This window comes from Mustela erminea, chromosome 4, assembly GCF_009829155.1.
Source record: "Mustela erminea isolate mMusErm1 chromosome 4, mMusErm1.Pri, whole genome shotgun sequence".
Classification (NCBI taxonomy): domain Eukaryota; kingdom Metazoa; phylum Chordata; class Mammalia; order Carnivora; family Mustelidae; genus Mustela; species Mustela erminea.
In genome coordinates this window covers 123,496,812-123,514,165 of record NC_045617.1, presented here as the reverse complement: position 1 = coordinate 123,514,165, position 17,354 = coordinate 123,496,812, and the positions used below count along the sequence as shown (strand labels likewise).

At 43.1% G+C, this 17,354-nt stretch overlaps 1 protein-coding gene across 23 annotated transcripts in view; it reads right to left on the bottom strand.

The window, feature by feature from the left end:
* The window catches only part of LOC116587534, a 33,857-nt gene extending 16,514 nt beyond the window's left edge, over positions 1-17,343 (bottom strand). For 18 of the 23 annotated variants that reach the window (XR_004284488.1, XR_004284497.1, XR_004284481.1 and 15 more), the window contains exons 1-3: positions 17,229-17,343; positions 16,816-16,930; positions 15,488-15,589 (exon numbers count right to left, since the gene is read on the bottom strand). The gene's annotated coding sequence lies outside the window, so the exon portion shown is untranslated. Of the gene's footprint in view, positions 1-1,098; positions 1,277-2,064; positions 2,321-9,255; positions 9,277-13,882; positions 13,921-14,527; positions 14,573-15,487; positions 15,590-16,815; positions 16,931-17,228 lie in introns of those variants that run through there. The other 5 variants (XR_004284502.1, XR_004284487.1, XR_004284503.1 and 2 more) reach the window with 5 other exon arrangements.
* Positions 17,344-17,354: the final 11 nt, after the last annotated feature.

Genomic DNA, 17,354 nt, shown 5'->3' with positions numbered 1-17,354 from the left:
CACATATAATCAATACAGATGTAAGTAACTAAGATAACTGAACTAGAATTTAAAACAATGAGTATAAAGATACTAGCTGGGTTTGAAAAAAGCATAGAAGACACTAGAGAATCTCCTACTACAGAAAGAAAAGAACTAAAATCTAGCCAGATTTAAATTTAAAATGCTTTTACCAAGATGCAGTCTCAAGTGGAAACTATAAAAAAAAAGGATGAATGAAGCAGAAGAGCAAATCAGTGATAAGATCAAATGATGAAAAATAAGAAAGCTGAAAAGAGAGAAAGGAAACTATTATATCACAAAAGGAGATTCAGAAAACTCAGCAATTCCATAAAGTGAAATAATATCCACGTAAATGGGGTCCCAGAAGATGAGGTGTGGAATAGGGGCAGCATTTTTTTTTGAAGATTTTATTTATTTATTTGACAGAGAGACACAGCAAGAGAAGGAACACGAGCAGGGGAAGTGGGAGAGGGAGAAGCAGGCCTCCCGCCAAGCAGCCTCGATCCCAGGACCCCAGGATCACAACCGGAGCTGAAGGCAGATGCCCAACGACTGAGCCACCCAGATGCCCCACAAACAAGGTTTTAAACCAAAGACTATAAGAAGAGACAAAGAAGGACACCATCATATTAAAGGGGTCTATCCAACAAAAAGATCTAACAATTGTAAATATTTATGTCCCTAACATGGGGCACCCAAATATAGAAACCAATTAATAACAAACTTAAAGAAACACATTGATGGGGCTATGTGTTAAGTGGGTTAAGCCTTCAGCTCAGGTCATGATCTCAGGGTCCTGGGATCCAGCCCCGCACTGGGCTCTCTGCCCGGTGGGGAGCCTGCTTCCCCCTCTCTCTCTGCCTGCCTCTCTGCCTACTTGTGATCTCTGTGTCAAGTAAATAAATAAAATCTTAAGAAAAAAGAAAAGAAATACGTTGATACTAATACAGTCATAGTAGGGGACTTTAACGCCCCACTCACACCAAAGGACAGATCATCTAAGCAGAAGATTAACAAGGAAATAAGGGCTTTGAATGACACACTGGACCAGATGCACTTCAAAGATATATTCAGAGTATTTCATCTTAAAGCAACAGAATACACATTCCTCTCAAGCGCACATGGAACATTCCCCAGAACAGATTACACACTGGGTCACAAATCAGGTCTTCAACCAGTACAAAAAGATTAAGAGTATGGCAACTAATGATTCATTGAACATTATGTCAAAAACTACTCTCTGCCTGCCTCTCCATCTACTTGTGATCTCTCTCTGTCAAATAAATAAATAAAATCTTTAAAAAAAACAACTACTATAATGTAGCAAATTGAATTTAAATTTTAAAAAGGCTATACCATGCATATTTTCAGACCTCAATGCTTTAAAACTCCAATTCAATCACAAGAAAAAATTTGGAAGGACCACAAATACATGGATGATAAAGAATACCCTACTAAAGAATAAATGGGTGGGCGCCTGGGTGGCTCAGTGGGTTAAGCCGCTGCCTTCGGCTCAGGTCATGATCTCAGGGTCCTGGGATCGAGTCCCGCATCGGGCTCTCTGCTCAGCAGGGAGCCTGCTTCCTTCTCTCTCTCTCTCTCTGCCTGCCTCTCAGTGTACTTGTAATTTCTCTCTGTCAAATAAATAAATAAAATCTTTAAAAAAAAAAAAAAAAAGAATAAATGGGTCAGTAGGATTTAAGATGGCAGAGGAGTATGGGATCCTAATTTTGTCTGGTCCCTGAAATTCAGCTAGATCGTTGCAAATCATTCTGAACACCTATGAAATCAGTTGGAGATCTGAGAAAAGAATTACTGCAATTCTATAAATAGAAAAAGCAACCACTTTTTACAAGGTAGAAAGTGCAGAGATGTGCATCCAGGGCGAGATAAACCAGGGAAAGCAGGGAGCTTAAGGGGTCTACCGGAAAGTATTACAGGCAGTGGAGTACAAAATCCCAAGTTTTAGAAGTCTGCTACACTTGGAGACATCCCTGGCTTTAAGTTGCTCTGGTAGCAAAGTGGGGTGGATTCCAGGTGGGACAACGTTGTTACAAGATACCAGGGGTCAGAAAAAGCCAGGATGTCTGAATGCAGTCGTTTCAGGGAAGCTGGCCGAAACACCAGTCTAGGAATGTTTTTGTTCCATGTTGCCATAAACCATGAACTGCTGCACAATGGTACAACCACTCTCCAAGCAAGGGCCTTGTAAAAGGCAGTAGCCTGGCAAGTCCCTCCTCCCTCAGCTGGGAGGAATGGCACAAGTCCACACCACAGGAGTCCGTGAAGTTAGGAGACTGGAAACTTGGTCGTGTGCCTGAGATAAAAAACGTTCAGTCAGAGGCTGGGTGAACACAACACAGAAACCAGGGAGATAAGAGTGATTGAGTGCTTTTCTGTGAGGGCTCACTGAGAGTGGGGATGTGAACTTTCAGCTTGGGCTAGAGATTGGGGTGCTTCCATTTTCATCCGAAATGGTCCTGAAAGCCTTCAGGGAGCAAAACAGTGCCATACAGTGCAATCTGGAGCTGCTTACACTGAGCTGGGAACCCCTGACAAAGGGGCCAACACTTCACTAGGGCAACAACACAGGCCCCACCCCCAGAAGACAAGCAGGAACATCTGGCTAACACCAAATTTACAGATCACAGAGAACTGCAAAAATTCAGCTAGCGGGAAAAACAGTATGTAGCATTAGTGGCTTTTTTATTACTCTGTAATCTCTTAGTTTTTTCTTAAGAAATTTTCTTAATTTATTAATTTTTTTATTCTTTTTTTAGATTTTATTTATTTGGCACAAAGAGAGGACACAAGTAGGTACGACAGCAGGCAGAGGGAGGGGGGATGCAGGGTCTCTGCTAAACAGGGAACCCAATGTAGGGCTCCATCCCAGTACTCTATCCCAGGGATCATGACCTGAGACAAAGACAGTTGTCTAACCGACTGAGCAACCCAGGCACCCCTAATTCTTATATGCATATATATGTATAGAGAGAAAGAGAGAGAGAAAGAGAGAAACATATATTTTATGTTTATTTAATTTATATATATATAAAATATTTCTTATTTTATATACATATGTAACATTTATGTTTATAAATATATATAATATATATAAAATGTATGTTTCCTACTTTTAGTTTCTTTTCATTTTATTTTAGTATATATAAAAGTTTTTCTTTCTTTCCTCTTTTGGGATCTAGATTGCCTTAACACAAAGACCAAAATACACCCAGGATCTAGTTTATTGTTCTGTTCCATTTTATTTCTTGTTTGATTTTTTTCTTATTTTGTTTTCTTTCTGCTTTTCTTCTAGTTTGTTTAGTTTGTATTTTTCTGGTGTTGTTGTTATTTTTCTATTTTTTCTCTCTTTCATTTATTCTTTTCTGGACATGAGACAGAAAAACACACCCCAAAAGAAAGAACAGGAAGTAGTACTCACTGCCAGAGATTTAATCAATATGGATCTGAGTAAGATGTCAGAACTAGTTTTCAAAACAATTATAAAGATATTAGCTGGGTTTTTTTTAAAGGTTTTATTTATTTATTTGACAGACAAAGATCACAAGGAGGCAGAGAGGCAGAGAGGAAGGGAAGCAGGCTCCCTGCTTAGCAGAGAGCCCGATGTGGGGCTTGATCCCAGGATACTGGGATCACGACCTGAGCTGAAGGCAGAGGCTTTAACCCACTGAGCCACCAAGGCGCCCCTTAGCTGGGTTTTAAAAAGCATATAAGACACTAGAGAATCCCTTACTGGAGAAAAAAAAAAAAAGACCTAAAATCTAATCAGGCTGAAATTAAAAATTCTATTACTGAGATACAGTAAAAAAGGGAGGCCCTAACAGCTAAGATTAAACAAGGCAGAAGAGATAATTATAGAAGGCAAAATGGTGGAGATTAAGGAGGCTGAGGAAAAGAGAGAGAAACATACTGGCTCATGAAGGAAAGATTCAAGAAATCAGCGATACCATGAAGCAAAATAGTATTAAAATAATAGGCGTCTCAGGAAAAAAAAGGAGAGGGACAAGAGGTTTATCCGAACAGATAGTGGCTGAGAAATTCCCTAACCTGGGGTGGGAAACAGTGAATCAAGTCTGGGAGGCACAGAGAACCCTCCTCAAAATCAATAAAAATAGGTCAACACCTCCACATATTATAGTGAAGCTTGCAAATTCAGAGAAAATCCTGAAAGCAGCTAGGGGCAAGAGGTCCATAACCTACAAGGGTAGAAACATCAGACCAACAGGAGACCCATCCACAGAGACCTGGCAGGCCAGAAAGGACTGGCCTCATATACTCACTGTGCAAAGTACGGAAAATATGCAGCCAAGAATACTTTATCTAACAAGGCTGTCATTCAGAACAGAAGGAGGGATAGTTTCTAGGATAAACAAAAACTAAAGGAATTTGTAAACACTAAATCAGCCCTGTAAGAAATATTAAAGGGGATTTCCTGAGAAAGAGAGCGTCCAAAAGAAACAAAGCTCAGAAAAGAACAGAGACAATCTACAGTTAACAGTCACTTTACAGGTAATACAATGCCACTAAACTGGTATCTTTCAATAATTACTCAATGTAAATGGACTAAATGCTCCAATCAAAAGACATAGGATATCAGACTGGATACCATCAATATGCTGTTTACAAGAGACTCATTTTAGACCCAAAGACACCTCCAGATTGAAAGTGAGGGTTGGAGAACAATTTCTCATGCTAACGGACATCAAAAGAAAGCAGGGGTAGCAATCCTCACATTGGAGAAATCAAACTTTAAAACAAAGAGTGTCGGGACGCCTGGGTGGCTCAGTTGGTTAAGCAGCTGCCTTCGGCTCAGGTCATGATCCCAGGGTCCTGGGATCGAGTCCCACATCGGGCTCCTTGCTCGGCAGGGAGCCTGCTTCTCCCTCTGCCTCTGCCTGCCTCTCTGTCTGCCTGTGCTCGCTCGCGCTCTCTCCCTCTGTCTCTGAAAAATAAATAAAATCTTAAAAAAAAAAATTTTTTTTTAAAAATTAAAAAAAAAAAAAACAAAGAGTGTAAAGAGATGAAGGAGGACACAGTATCAAAATAAAAGGGTCTATCCACCAAGAAGATCTAACAATTATAAATCTTTATGCCCCTAACTTGGAGCAGCCAAATATATAAACCAATTAATAACAAGCTTAACGAAACACATTAATACTAATACAGAAATAGTAGGGGACTTTAACACCCCACTCACAGCAATGGACAGATCATCTAAGCAGAAGAGAAATAAGGGCTTTGTATGACACACTAGACCAGATAGACTTCAAAGATATATTCAGAGTATTTCATCCTAAAGCAACAGACTACACGTACCTCTCAAGTGCACATGGAACTTTCTTCAAAATACATCATACACTGGGTCACAAATCTGTTCTCAACCAATACCAAAAGAATGAGGTTATACCATGCATATTTTCAGACTACCCACTTAAAAATTCAATCACAAGAGAAATTCTGGAAGGAACAAATACATGGAGGTTAAGAAGCATCCTACTAACAAATAAATGAGTCAACCAGGAAATTAAAGAAGAATTTAAAAAGCGAACAGAAATAAATGAAAATGAAAACATGACAGTTCAAAACCTGTGGGATACAGCAAAAGAGGTCCTAAGAGGAAATAAGGCAAAGACCCCATCAAAAAGAATTTCAGATCAACATCCCTCATGAATACAGAAGCCAAGATTCACAAAAAGATCCTAGCTAAGAGGATCCAACAGTATATTAAAAAGATTATCCACCATGACCAGGTGGGATTTATCCATGGGATGCAAGGGTGCTTCAACATTCACAGATCAATCAATGTGATAGAATAAACCAGTAAGAGAATAGAGTAGAACCACCGGGTCCTCTCAATTGATGCAGAAAAAACATTTGACAGGATACAGCATCTTTATCTAATTAAAACACTTCAAAGTATAAGGATCGAGGGAACATTCCTCAACTTTATAAAATCTATGAAAAACCCACGAGTATCATCCTCAATGGAGAAAAGCTGACAGCCTTCCCTTTGAGATCAGGAACACGACAAGGATGCCCAATTTCATCACTCTCATTCAACATAGTATTAGAAGTCCTAGCAACAGCAATCAGACAACAAAAAGAAATAAAAGGTATTTGAATTGGCAATGAAGAAGTCAAACTCTCTCGCTTTGCAAATGACATGATACTTTCTATGCAAAACCCAAAAGACTCCACCCCCAACTACTAGAACTCATACAGCAATTCAGTAATGAAGTAGTATACAAAATCAATGTACAGAAATCAGTGCTTTCCTATACACTAAAAATGAAAATACAGAAAGGGAAATTAGAGAATCGATTCCATTTACTGTAGCACCAAAAACCATAAGATACCTGGGAATAAACCTAACCAAAGAGATAAAGGATCTGTACTCGAGGAACTACAGAACACTCAAAAAAGAAACTGAAGACACAAAAAGATGGAAAAGTAGGCCGTGCTCATGGATTGGGAGAATAAACATTGTTAAAATGTCTTTACTGCCTAGAGCAATTTATACTTTCAATACCATTCCGATCAAAATTCCACTGGCATTTTTCAAAGAACTGGAACAAACAATCCTAAAATTTGTATGGAATCAGAAGAGACCCTGAATTGCTAAGGAAATGTTGAAAAAGAAAAACAAAACTGGGAGCATCACGTTGCCTGATTTCAAGCTTTACTACAAAGCTGTGATCACCAAGACAGCATGGTACTGGCACAAAAACAGTCACATAGACCAGTGGAAGAGAGTAGAGAGCCCAGATATGAACCTGCAACTCTAGAGTCAACTAATCCTCCGCAAAGCAGGAAAAACTATCCGTGGAAAAAAGACAGTCTCTCAATAAATTGTGCTGAGAAAATTGGACAGCTATGCATAGAAGAATGAAACTCAACCATTCTCTTACACCACACACAAAGATAAACTCGAAATGGATAAAAGACCTCAATGTGAAGCAGGAATCTATCAAAATCCTAGAGAACATAGGCAGTAACCTCTTTGACATCAACCACAGCAACTTCTTTCAAGATATGTCTCCAAAAGCAAAGGAAACAAAGGGAAAATGAACCTTTGGGACTTCATCAAGATCAAAAGCTTCTGCACAACTAAGGAAAGAGTCAACAAAACAAAGAGGCAACCCACAGAATGGGAGAAGATATCTGCAAATGACACTACAGACAAAGGGCTGATATCCAAGATCTAATAAAGAACTCCCCAAACTCAACACACACAAAACAGATAATCACATCAAAAAATGGGCAGAAGACATGAACAGACACTTCTCCAATGAAGACATACAAATGGCTAACAGACACGTGAAAAAATGTTCATCATCATTAGCCATCACGGAGATTCAAATCAAAACCACACTGAAATACCACCTTACACCAGTTAGAATGGCCAAAATGAACAAGACAATAAACAACGTGCGTTGGAGAGAATGTGGAGAAAGGGGAACCCTCTTACACTGTTGGTGGGAATGCAAGTTAGTACAGCCACTTTGAAAAACAGTGTGGAGATTCCTTAAGAAATTAAAAATAGAGCTTCCCTATGACCCTGCAATTGCACTACTGGGTATTTATCCCAAAGATACAGATGTAGTGATAAGAAGGGCCATCTGTACCCCAATGTTCATAGCAGCAATGGTGACAGTCGCCAAACTGTGGAAAGAACCAAGATGTCCTGCAACGGACAAATGGATAAGGAAGATGTTGTCCATATATACTACGGAGTATTACGCCTCCATCAGAAAGGATGAATACCCCACGTTTGTATCAACATGGACAGGACTGGAAGAGATTATGCTGAGTGAAATAAGTCAAGCAGAGAGAGTCAATTATCATATGGTTTCACTTATTTGTGGAGCCTAAGAAATAACATGGAGGACATGGGGAGATGGAGAAGAGAAGGGAGTTGGGGGAAATTGGAGGGGGAGACGAACCATGAGAAACTGTGGACTCTAAAAAACAAACTGAGGGTTTTGGAGGAGTGGGGGGTGGAAGGTTGGGTTAGCCTGGTGGTCGGTATTATGGAGGGCATGTATTGCATGGAACACTGGGTATGGTGCATAAACAATGAATTCTGGAACACTGAAATTTAAAAAATAAATAAAATTTTTTAAAAAAGAAATTAAACATAGAGCTACTGGGGCGCCTGGGTAGCTCAGTGGGTTAAAGCTTCTGCCTTTGGCTTAGGTCATGGTCCCAGGGTCCTGGGATCAAGCCCCGAGTCAGGATCTCTGCTCAGCGGGGAGCCTGCTTCCCCCTCTCTCTCTCTGCCTGCCTCTCTGCCTGCTCATGATTTAAGTCAAATAAATAAATAAAATCTTTTAAAACAACAACAAAAAAAGCTACCCTATGACCCTGCAATTACACTACTGGATATTCACCCCGAAGATATAGATGTAGTTAAAAGAAGAGCCACCTGTACCCCAATGTTCATAGCAGGAATGGCGAGTTGCCAAACTGTGGAAAGAGCCAAGATGCGCTTCAACAGACGAGTGGATAAAGATGTGGTCCATATATACAATGGAGTATTACGCTTCCATCAGAAAGGATGAATACCCAACTTTTGTATCAACATGGACGGGACTGGAGATTATGCTGAGTGAAATAAGTCAAGCAGAGAGTCAATTATCATATGGTTTCACTTACTTCTGGAGCATAAGGAAAAACATGGAGGACACTGGGAGCTGGAGAGAAGTGAATTGGGGGAAATCAGAGGTGTTAATGAACCATGAGAGACTGTGGATTCTGAGAAACAAACTGAGGGTTTTGGAGAGGAGGAGGATGGGGGGGATTGGGTGAGCCTGGTTCTGGGTAGTAAGGAGGGCACATATTGCATGGAGCACTGGGTGTGGTGCATAAACCATAAATCTTGGAATACTGAAACTAAACTAAAATAATAAAATAAATAAAATAAAATAGAATGACATTAAAAAGACAAATATATGATTTCATTCATATCCACGTTAGTGTGTCGCTCTCACCAGCAAGAACGACCAGGAGACACGGAGTGACAAGCTTGCGAATCTTTATTGTTCTCTCCTTACCCGGATCCTTACCCCTATTTGTATCCCCTCTCCTCCCATCAGCAGACTGTACATGTGGAAGGAAGCCTGATAGCATGATAAAAAGCACGCAGTGTCCTTGGGCTACCTGTTCTGGGCATAGTCAATCATCTTTCAGGTGGTGCGCAGGTCCTCCGTTTAGCCGCAGGCGCAAGCGCCATGTTGTCTGCTATGTACATAGCTGCCCCCGACAGCTCCCCCTTTTCTTTTATATATATGGCAGGGACCGTGCCTGTCTTAGGTTGCCAATCCTCACCTTCCATGCTTACCCGTTATCGGGTACTCCCCCTGGTCGAGGAGCCCCTGTCTTAGGTTGCTATGGATGTGGGACCAGTCTTACCTGTCTTTGACTACCGGTCCAGCATGCAAAGCCATATTTGGGGGGAGGTACCAGCCTCGAGGGCCAACATAGCTTGTACAATCATTTCTCGTTGATGTCGTTGTTGGCGGCCTAGACGGCAGAGGTATCTTAGCACAAATATAGATGCTCCCACCATAAGGGCACAAAATACCCCTATGCCTGCCCATTCCTTCAAGCAGGACAATGAGCTCTGGAAAAATTTTACCCAGTCTCCCACAGAAGCCAGGGACACTTTGGTGGCATTTAAGCTTACAATTTGGGATCTAAGCAGCCGCGTCAGGTATGAAATTGGGCGGTCCAAGTCCCACTGAGCATTTTCCCAACTCTCTAGAAATATTGGCAACTCGGGTGAAATTATGATACCCTACTGGCATAACACAGATTCCCTTCATATTGCTTATACATCCCACCACTAAAAGTCCCTCTAAAATGTCCAGTTGTTCTTGTATTAAATCTACTCTCTGATTTACAATCAGGATCCCCACATGTAAATGTCCATTGATCTGTTCCTGGGTAGCCAATGCCTCTGCTAGTTGTCCTGTCACATTGTTGAGTGCTGCGGCAGTCTGTACAGATGTAGTCAGGGCTATAGCTGCTGCCGTGGCTGCATCTGCCGAAGCTGCTATTGCGGCCATGATTGCGGCTGTAATTCCAAAGTCCCTTCTAGGTTGCAGCAACACAGGCAGCTCGTCTGTGTTAACCAACACCGGCATAGGAATGTATGTTGGTATTCTTGTTATCAAAGCAGAGTCCCCTGTCGAGCTGTTCCAATATTCAGACAACCAGCACCTGTCACCCAAGGCACGCTGGTAGTAGCATTGGTGGTGAAGATAGGAGGGAGGATCTCCGACTCATTTGTCAGTGGCATTGGGACAGGCCAGGCCTTCACCAGCGCCCACATCTGTCATTGGCTCGCCTCTATTGTGCTGTCCTGGCTCAGGATCATCACCATCGTCATCCACAGGCTCCATTGCCACCATCCTCGTGAGCCTCTCAGGAACCCACACTGGAGTTGCAGCATCCTGTGGAAAAACACAGAGAGATCCTCGGTGCCACCGGAGCACAGGGTCCGGGCCTTTCCATATCCCGGTAAGGATATCTTTCCATTTAACCATCATCTGTGGTTGCTTACGCTGGCCCCAGTGCCTTTCTGCGGCGGACAGGCCATCCATATCTAGCGTCAGAAAATTTAAAATAAATGTTACTAAATTGGTGAGATCTCTGGGGGTGGTGTATTCTTCCCCTACTCCCCCTCTTTTTATTTTTTGTAATGTGGTCTTGAAGGTTAAGTTGGCTCTCTCCACTATTCCTTGCCCTTGTGGATTATAAGGGATTCCTGTGCTATGTTGAATATCATAACAGGCTAAAAAGCTCTTGAATGTTTTAGACGTATAAGCAGGCCCATTAACTGTTTTTAAACTTTTAGGTACACCCCAGCATGCAAAGCTTCGTAAACAATGGGTTATTACATTTTAACATTTTCTCCTCTTAGTGGTGTGGCCGTTACTACTCCTGAGCAAGTATCTATGGACAGATGCAGGTATCTCTGAAGTCCAAAAGATGGAACATGTGTCACATCCATCTGCCACAAATGATTGGGGAGCAGGCCTTTAGGGTTAACACCCCATGAGGGCATTGGAAGATGTACAAGAAACGTAAAAGGGGGGCGAATACAAACAGGAGTAGGCAAAAACGTGGTATTTTTAGAACAAGTTTGCACTTTCAAACATTTGGGAAAAGTTGTGCTTTTAAGAGGAGTTACATAATAAATTAGTAGTTAAGAGCGCGGGGTAAGTAGCAGCTGGATAACTTTGGACAACTGACCCTGTAAATCACCTGTGCCTTGTAGGGTTTTCCATGCCCTAGTGGCAGCAGTAGCAGTTTGCAAATACACTGCAGGTGGAAAATTGATCTGATTTTGATTTCCCGAAAACAGTCCTGTACCAGTCAGCATTTCTAAATTCCAAGCTCCAGTCCCAGCTCCCGCATTACGGCGAGCAGCCTCCGCAGAGCCATCCTGATCTGCCATCCTCCACACAAGATATTGCCCTCCAGACAAGCAAGCTCGCGCCAGACCACTCCAGTCCAAAGGTGCCAGGCCTTGCCCCGCGACCCCAAGGCGCGCAAGAACGCCGGAGCAGCCCCCATTCCCAAAGGAGCTCCACCCGCCTCCAGCAACTCCCGCAGAGGCCCCTCCACACGCACTCCCAAGACCTCCGAACCCACAGTATATCAGAAATAAATAGTCAAGAAGCAAAGAAAAGACTAGTCTGCTATCGTCACTAAAACAGTGAGCTTTCTCAAGATTGTCACTAACACCAGTGAGCTTACTCTACTATTGTCACTAAAACAGTGAGCTTTCACGTTGCAATCATCACTATAATCAGTGAACTTTCCTAAAACTTCTCTGGCCAGATTTTTCTTCCAAAGGTCCTTCCATCCTTATCCTAGATACCTCGTTTCCCATTTTGGAAAGCTTTTCTCTCGTCCTTATGGAACTTCCCTGTCAAAAGACAGACTCTGGGTGCACACTTACCTTCTCGTTGTCAATCCCCTGTCTCCTATACCGAATTTTGAGGTTCCCGGGTCTCGGTGCCACTAGTCGCTCTCGCTCTCCCCAGCAAGAATGACCGGAGACACGCTCTCACCAGCAAGAACGACCCGGAGACATGGAGTGACAAGCTTGCGAATCTTTATTGTTCTCTCCTTACCCGGATCTTTACCCCTATTTGTATCCCCTCTCCTCCCATCAGCAGACTATACATGTGAAAGGAAGCCTGATAGCATGATAAAAAGCACGCAGTGTCCTCGGGCTTCCTGTTCTGGGCACAACCAATCATCTTTCAGGTGGTGCGCATCCTCTGTTTAGCCGCAGGCGCAAGCACCATGTTGTCTGCTATGTACATAGCTGCCCCCGACATTAGTGGAAATATTTAAATTTATGAAATAAAGCAAACATAGGGGAAGGAAAGGAAAAAAAAGTAAGATGGAATCAGAGAGGGAGACAAACCATAAAGACTCTTAACTCTAGGAAACAAACACAGTTGCTGGAGGGGAAGTAGATGGGGGCAGAGAGTAACTGGGTGATGGGCATTAGGAGGGCATTTGATAGAATGAGCCCTGCACGTTATATGCAACTGATGAATCACTAAATTCTACCCCTAGAAATAATAATATACCGTATGTTAATTAAATTGATTTTAAGTAAAAAAAAAAAGGGGGGGGGCGCCTGGGTGGCTCAGTGGGTTAAAGCCTCTGCTTTCAGCTCAGGTCATGATCTCCCACATCGGGCTCTCTGCTCAGCAGGGAGCCTGCTTCCCTCTCTCTCTCTCTCTCTCTGCCTGCCTCTCTGCCTACTTGTGATCTCTGTCTAATAAATAAATACAATCTTTAAAAAAAAAAGCCCAGGGTACCTGGGTGGCTCAGTTGGTTAAGGGTCTGCCTTCAATTCAGATCATGATTCCATGGTCCTGGGATCAAGTTCACATTGGGCTCCTGGCTCTGCAGGAATCTGCTTCTCCCTCTGCACCCCTCAACCCACTCATGCGTACACTCTCAAAAAAATAAACAAAATCTTTAAAAAAAAAAAAAAAGCCCAATTTGGCTTTTCACTTATAGAGGGAAAAAAAAGATGTGTGTTATATACAATATGGAATATTACTCTGCCATCAAAAAGAGTGAAATCTTGCCATTTGCAACAAAATGAATGAAACTAGAGGATATTAGGCTATGCAAAACAAGTCAATCAGAGAAAGACAAATACCATTATGATTTCATTCCTATCTGGAATGAAAACAGATGAACACAGAGGAAGGGAAGGGAAAACAAGTAAGATACAGAGAAGACAAACCATAAGAGACTCCAAACTACAGGGAACGAACTCAGGGTTGCTGGAGGGGAATTAGTGCAGAATGGGCTAACTGAGGACACTTGATATAATGAGCACTGGGTCTTACATGCAACTGATGAATCACTAAATTCTATCCCTGAAACTAACAATACACTGTATGTTAACTAAATTGAATTTAGGTATAAATTTTTTTTTTTTAAAGATTTTATTATTTATTTATCAGAGAGAGAGAGGGAGAGAGAGCGAGCACAGGCAGACAGAATGGCAGGCAGAGGCAGAGGGAGAAGCAGGCTCCCTGCCGAGCAAGGAGCCCGATGCGGGACTCGATCCCAGGATGCTGGGATCATGACCTGAGCCGAAGGCAGCTGCTTAACCAACTGAGCCACCCAGGCGTCCCTTAGGTATAAATTTTTTAAAAATACATTACAATGTGGGATGCCTGGGTGGCTCAGTTGGTTGGACGACTGCCTTCGGCTCAGGTCATGATCCCGGAATCGCAGGATCGAATCCCACATCGGGCTCCCAGCTCCATGGGGAGTCTGCTTCTCCCTCTGACCTTCTCCTCACTCATGCTCTCTCTCACTGTCTCTCTCTCTCAAATAAATAAATAAAATCTTTAAAAAAAAAAATACATTACAATGTATATATTTTTTTATTTTAATTCTCCATGTCATTACTGCAATGCATTTTTGCATACTCCTTTGGTGGAAATGCCTTGATATAAATAAATCAACATTATAACTCAGCATTATTCCGTCCCCTGAACTACAATTCCTTTCAATTCTGAACAAGGAAAACAGTTTGTTTAAAGAATGTTCTTGTAGGGGCACCTGGGTGGCTCAGTGGGTTAAGCCTCTGCCTTCAGCTCAGGTCATGATCTCAGCGTCCTGGGATCGAGCCCTGCATCGGGCTCTCTGCTTGGCAGGGAGCCTGCTTCCTCCTCTCTCTCTCTCTCTCTGCCTGCCTCTCTGCCTACTTATGATCTCTCTCTGTCAAATAAATAAATAAGATCTTAAAAAAAAAAAAAAAGAGAATGTACTTATATCCTACTATATTCATAAATCTCAACTTACCAAGTTTCACAAGTCATCATAAATGTGGGTTAAGGGGCGCCTGGGTGGCTCAGTGGGTTAAGCCACTGCCTTCGGCTCAGGTCATGATCTCAGGGTCCTGGGATCGAGTCCCGCATTGGGCTCTCTGCTCAGCAGGGAGCCTGCTTCCCTCTCTCTCTCTCTGCCTGCCTCTCCATCTACTTGTGATTTCTCTCTGTCAAATAAATAAATAAAATCTTTAAAAAAAAAAAAAAGATTTAAGATTTCCTTTATTATTATTTTATGTAATATTTCACACAGATAGAAATAAGATGTCACAGCATTGTGTTCACCCTTGTTCACAATTACTCTCTCTTGAAACATCCTGGGTACTTCATTATTGTTCTATATCAGGGGTACCTGTGTTTATACGACCTACAAACTAAAAATGCTTTTTACAGGGACACCTGGGTGGCTCAGTTGGTTAAGCAGCTGCCTTCGGCTCAGGGATCATGATCCCAGCATCCTGGGATCAAGTCCCCCATCAGGCTCCCTGCTCGGCAGGGAGCCTGCTTCTCCCTCTGCCTCTGCCTGCCACTCTGTCTACCTGTGCTCACTCTCTCTGACAAATAAATAAAATCTTTTTTTAAAAAATGGTTTTTACATTTTTAAATGATTAGGGGTTAAATCAAAAGAAAAATAAGTATTTTATGACATAGGAAACTCAAATTTCAGTGTCCATACAATAAGTTTTATTGGAACAAAGCAATTCTCATACATTTAGTACTAACACTGTTTTCACACTACAAATACAGAGGAAGTATGAGACTCAAAGCAGAAAATACAGCTTATCTGGTTCTTTACAAGCAAGATTTGCCAACCCCTATTCTATATCCTAGTACATGCCCTATATAATTTTTTTTAAGATTTTATTTATTTATGTGATAGAGAAAGAGAGATCACAAGTAGGCAGAGAGGCAGGCAGAGAGAGAGGGGGAATCAGGCTCCCTGCTGAGCAGAGATGCAGGGCTTGATGCAGGGCTCGATCCCAGGACCCTGAGATCATGATCTGGCCCAAAGGCAGAGGCTTAACCCATTGAGCCACCCAGGCGCCCCGTAATTTTATATTTTTATCTAAACATTCTCTCACCTTTCCTTCCATACTCAGCATAAAATCTTGTTAATGATCAGTCTCCAGGCAAACACATTCTTCACAGACTTTTGAAATACTCTTCCTCCTCGGAATGGTTACCTACAAACGGAAAGCCAGTATGGAATGCTAGCAACACTTTAAAAAGTTACAAATGAACAAATCAAAACCAGAACGTCACCATCACCACCCTCCCTCCAAAGCAAAGCTAAAGTGGCTGACCCCTCAGTTAGTGGCTTTCAAACTACCCTATCTTAAAACTGAGGTGTTTTGGGCACCCAGGTGGCTGTCAGTTAGCCTTCCCCCAGGATCATGATACCTGGAGTCCTGGGATGAGTCCCTCAGCAGGCCCCCTGCTCAGTTGGGCCTCCACTTCTCCCTTTCCCTCTGACGTGCTCCTGATCGCTCTCTCTCTCTCGCACACTCTCTCAAATAATTATATAAAATTTCCAAAAAAAAGATTGAGGCGTTTTATAAACTGAATTTTACCACAGCTAAAATTCCTAACAGTCAAATAACAATGAGAAAAATAATCTTCCCAAGTCTAATCCTCTTCAAATCATTGGCTACCAGAAAAAAAAGCTCAAGGAGACCAATTATATGCCTGATCCTAAACCCCTATACCTCGCACATTTGATGTTTTCTGCAAGTAAACAGTTTCTGGCTCCCAGGATGTAAGGTTAAATACTACACTGTGTTTGTAAACATCACAACTTACACAGGAACAAGAGGGGCCCTTCAGCCATTTCCTCCTAGAAATGGGTACACCAAAATTTGCCCATGTCTTTCACTCTGCATGCCACGTATTGGGGGAGAGAAGGTGGGACAAGCTGACTTTTTGATGAACAATATCAGACACTCCTAGCACCAACTCCTCTCCAGTCTCATCACTATTCCACCCTGCACTAGGTCCTCCCCAGCTCCATCACCTCTTTTCAGCATCTCATCCCTAGTTTCAACATACTTCTTTCAGCAGGCTCTTCCTCCAAAGTCACAGGCCTGCAAAGCTTCCAGTAGAAGAGGAAAGCAGGGAGGCTATAATGCAAAAGTCTGGAGTCCCCACACAAGCATCATCTGCTCTTTGGGACAATCTAGAGTCATAGTCTCCAAAGTGGAAAGAATGACCGTTAGGCAGCAACCACTTTAACCGCGGTTTATTGCAAGCTTGCTTGCGGTCAGCCGCCGAGCGAGTTGAAGATAAAAACCCGAGCAGCAGAAAGGCAAGACTTTCACTCCACTGGGGGGGGGGGGGGGGGGGTAAACAATGTCTTTAAGCCTGCAGAGGGTAGAGCGAAGAGCATTTGAAGCCCAAGGCAGGGACAACTTACCTAATCCTGGAAAGGCTAAAACTCAACCAGTCGGAAGTGACGTGCCAGCTGAGACCCGCAGGTCCGCCACGGAACTGGCCGCCGCTTCAGCTCGCCACCTTCTCTGTGGACTGACCTGAAAAGAGGATAAGTGTAGCTCAAAGTCCGCAGCCGCCCTTGCCCTGCCCTCAGGGGCTCCCAGCCCCACCCAGGACCAGCAAGCGTGGCCAGAGCCTGGCCCCGGAGCCTGGCGGAACAGCCAGCGTCCCGGGATCCCGCCGGCGCCCTGCGGGCAATGGGGCTTCAGCGCTCCACCAGGCGCATGCGCGGCCCTCTTTCTCCAGAGGAGTCCTCCGGTCACCTGGACGACCACATTTCAGATACCTGCCCCTCCGGGTCCCTTCTCGTTCCTGACTCCTCCAGCTGGTTCTCACCTCTGACCCCCCTCCTTTTCCACCTCCCGCAGGCACCGCTAGGCCTTCCCACCGCGGCCAGCCGACACCCCGACTTCCACTGACACGAGCCTCTCGGCGCGGCTTCCGCTTCCGGCGAGTATTGTG